We start from the raw sequence: 4,527 nt of genomic DNA on the forward strand, positions 1-4,527 counted from the left end.
TTTTTTTTTTTTTTTTTTTTTTTTTTTTTTTGAGATAGAGTCCTGCTCCGTTGCCCAGGCTGGAGTGCAGTGGCGCGATCGCGGCTCATTGCAGCCTCTGCATGTTGCCACCATGTTGCCCAGGCTGGTCTCGAACTCCTGTCCTCAGGTGATTCATCCGTCTTGGCCTCCCAAAGTGCTGGGATTACAGGCGTGAGCCACCATGCCTGGCAACATGTTTATTTCAATTACCTTGGATAGGTACCCAGAGGTGAGGTTGCTGGGCTGTACTGGCAATCCTATTGCCTATTTGAACTTTCTGAAGAAACTCCCTGCTGTTTTCCATAATGACTGAACCAATTTACATTCCCAACCACAGAGTCAAGGCTTCCCTGGTCTCCACATCTCATCAACACTTATCATTTATCCTTTTTAAATGTTTTGTTCTAATTGAGACATGGTCTTGCTCTGTCACCCAGGCTGGAGGGCAGTGGCAGGATCATAGCTCGCTGCAGCCTTGACCTCCTGGGCTCAAGCAATCTTCCCACCTCAGCTTCCTGAGTAGCTGGGACTACAGGTGTGTGTCACCACGTCTGGCTAGTTTCTGTTTTTCTTTTTTTTTTTTTTCTTTTTAGGTAGAGACGAGGTTTTGCCATGTTGCCCAAGCTTCACTTGTCTTTTTGATAATAGCCATCTAATGGTGTGAAGCGCTATATCTCACTGTGGTTTTGATTTGCATTTCCCTAATGATTAGTGATGCTGAGCTTTTCTTTTCTTTTAATGTACCTGGTGGTCATTTGTATGTCTTTGAGAAATGTCTATTAAGTCTTCTTTGCCCTTTTCATTTATTTATTTCTTTCTTATTTTTTTTGAGACAGAGTCTTGCTCTGTTGCCCAGGCTGGAATGCAGTGGCTCAATCTCAGCTCACTGCAGCCTCTGCTTCCCAGGCTCAAGCTATTCCCCTGCCTCAGCCTCCTGAGCCACCATGTCCGGCCCACAAAACTAATCCTTAAAGGATGGAATCATGCCGGGCGCAGTGGCTCGTGCCTGTAATCCCAGCACTTTAGGAGGCCAAGGGGGCGGGGGGCAGATCACTAGGTCAGGAGTTCGAGACCAGCCTGATCAACATGGTGAAACCCCATTGTCAGGCCTCTGAGCCCAAGCTAAGCCATCATATCCCCTGTGACCTGCACGTATACATCCAGATGGCCTGAAGTAAATGAAGAATCACAAAAATGAAAATGGCCTGTTCCTGCCTTAACTGATGATATTACCTTGTGAAATTCCTTCTCCTGGCTTAACCTGGCTCAAAAGCTCCCCCACTGAGCACCTTGTGTCCCCCGCCCCTGCCCACCAGAGAACAACCCCCCTTTGACTGTAATTTTCCATTACCTACCCAAATCCTGTAAAACAGCCCCACTTCTGTCTCCCTTCGCTGACTCTCTTTTCAGACTCAGCACGCCTGCACCCAGGTGAAATAAACAGCCTCGTTGCTCACACAAAGCCTGTTCGGTGTCTCTTCACTTGGACGCGAGTGAACTTTGGTGCCGTGATTGGGATCGGGGGACCTCCCTTGGGAGATCATTCCTCATCCTCCTGCTCTTTGCTCCCTGAGAAAGATCGACCTATGACCTCTGGTCCTCAAACCAACCAGCCCAAGGAACATCTCACCAACTTTAAATTGGGTTAGCGGCCTCTCTTTACTCTCTTCTCCAACCTCTCTCACTATCCCTCAACCTCTTTCTCCTTTCAATCTTGTCGCCACTCTTCAATCTCTCTCTTCTCTTAATTGCAGTTCCTTTCCTTTTCTGGTAGAGACGAAGGAGACGCGTTTTATTCGTGGACCCATAACTCCGGCACCAGTCACAGACTTGGGAAGACAGTCTTCCCTTGGTGTTTAATCACTGCGGGAACGCCTGCCTGATTATTCACCCACATTTCATTGGTGTCTGATCACCGCGGGGACGCCTGCCTTGGTCATTCACCCACATTCCCTTGGTGGCAAGTCAGTTGTGGGGATGCCTGCTTTGGCTGCTCACCCACATTGCAGCCCAGGGCTGCTCACCTACTCCTTCTCTCCGTGTCTCTACCCCTTTTCCACTTTAGTAGGGGGCAAGCACCTCCCACCCCTTCTCCACTTTCCTGGGGAGCAAGCACCCCTCATCCCTTCTCTCCGTGTCTCTACCCTCTCTTTTCTTTCCACTTTCCTAGGGGGCAAGCACCTCCCACCCCTTTTCCGCTTTCCTGGGGGACAAAGACCTCCCACCCCTTTTCTGCTTTCCTGGGGGACAAGCACCTCCCACTCCTTCTCCACTTTCCTGGCAGGCAAGCACCCCCCAACTCTTCTCTCCATGTCTCTACCCTCTCTTCTTTCTCTCCACTTTCCTGGGGGGCAAGCACCCCCCAACTCTTCTCTTGGGGTCTCTACCCTCTCTTTTCTCTGGGCTTGCCTCCTTCACTATGGGCAACCTTCCACTCTCCATTCCTCCCTCTTCCCTTAGCCTGTGTTCTCAAAATCTTTTAAAACCTTTTCAACTCACACCTGACCTAAAACTTAAATGCCTCATTTTCTTTATTTTCTTTTTCTTTTCTTTTTTTTGAGACGGAGTCTCACTCTGTCGCCCAGGCTGGCGTGCCCTGGCATGATCTCGGCTCACTGCAAGCTCCGCCTCCCGGGTTCACGCCATTCTCCTGCCTCAGCCTCCCGAGGAGCTGGGACAACAGGCACCCGCCACCGCGCCCAGCTAATTTTTTGTATTTTTAGTAGAGACGGGGTTTCACCGTGTTAGCCAGGATGGTCTCGATCTCCTGACCTCGTGATCCGCCCACCTCAGCTTCCCAAAGTGCTGGGATTACAGGCGTGAGCCACCGCGCCTGGCCGCCTTATTTTCTTCTGCAACACAGCTTGACCCCAATACAAACTCGACGGTGGTTCCAAATAGCCAGAAAACGGCACTTCCGATTTTTCCATCCTTCAAGATCTAGATAATTCTCGTAAAATACGCAAACGGTCTGAGGTGCCTGACGTCCAGGCATTCTTTTACACATCGGTCCCTCCCTAGTCTCTGTTCCCAATGCAACTCGTCCCAAATCTTGCTTCTTTCCCTCCCGCCTGTCCCCTCAGCCCCAACCTCAAGCATCGCTGAGTCTTTCCAATCTTCCTTTTCTACAGACCCATCTGACCTCTCCCCTCCTCCCCAGGCTGCTCCTTGCCAGGCCGAGCCAGGTTTTTCCTCAGCCTCCGCTCCCTGACCCTATCATTCTTTTATCACCTCCCCTCCTCACACCCAGTCTGACTTACAGTTTCCTTCCATGACTAGCACTCCCCCACCTGCCCAGCAATTTCCTCTTAAAAAGTTGGCTGGAGCTAAAGACATAGTCAAGGTTAATGCTCTTTTTCTTTATCCGACCTCTCCCAAATCAGTTAGCTCGTAGGCTCTGCATCAGATATAAAAACCAAGCCCGGTTCATGGCCTGTTTTGCAATAACCCTCAGACTCTTTACAGCCCCAGACTCTGAAAGGTCAGAAGTCTCATTCTCAACATACATTTTATTACCCAATCCGCTCCCAACATTAAATAAAACTCCAAAAATTAAATTCTGGCCCTTAAACCCCACAACAGGACTTAATTAACCCTGCCTTCAAGGTGTACAATAATAGAGTAGAGGCAGCCCAGTAGCAACGTATTTCTGAGTTGCAATTCCTTGCCTCCACTGTGAGACAAACCCCAGCCACATCTCCAGCACACAAGAAATTCCAAACTCCTGAACCCGCAGCTGCCAGGGGTTCCCCCAGAACCTCCTCCCCCAGGAGCTTGCGTCAAATGCTGGAAATCTGGCCACCGGGCCAAGGAATGCCTGCAGCCCAGGATTCCTCCTAAGCCGTGTCCCATCTGTGCGGGACCCCACTGGAAATCGGACTGTCCAACTCACTGGCAGCCACTACCAGAGCCCCTGAAACTCCGGCCCAAGGCTGTCTGACTCCTTCCCAGATCTCCTTGGCTTAGCAGCTGAAGACTGATGTTGCCCAGTCACCTCGGAAGATTCCTGGACCATCACAGACGCTTTCAGTAAATCTTACAGTAGAGAGTAAGTCTGTCCCCTTCTTAATCAATACGGAGGCGACCCACTCCACATTATCTTCTTTTCAAGGGCCTGTTTCCCTTGCCTCCATAACTGTTGTGGGAATTGACGGCCAGGCTCCTAAACCTCTTAAAACTCCCCAACTCTGGTGCCAACTTGGACAATATACTTTTTAGTTATACATTCCTTTTCAGTCATCCCCACCTGCCCAGTTCCCTTAATTAGGCCGAGACATTTTAACCAAAGTATCTGCTTCCCTGATCATTCCTGGATTACAGCCACATCCGTTGCCACTCTTCTTCCCAACCCAAAGCCTCCTTCGCGTCTTCCTCTCGTATCCCCCGACCTTAACCCACAAGTATAGGACACCTCTACTCCCTCCTTGGCAACGAATGATGCACCCCTTACCATCACATTAAAACCTAATCACCCTTACCCTGCTCAATGCCAATATCCCATCCCAC

The sequence above is a fragment of the Theropithecus gelada genome, chromosome 3, assembly GCF_003255815.1.
Source record: "Theropithecus gelada isolate Dixy chromosome 3, Tgel_1.0, whole genome shotgun sequence".
NCBI lineage: Eukaryota > Metazoa > Chordata > Mammalia > Primates > Cercopithecidae > Theropithecus > Theropithecus gelada.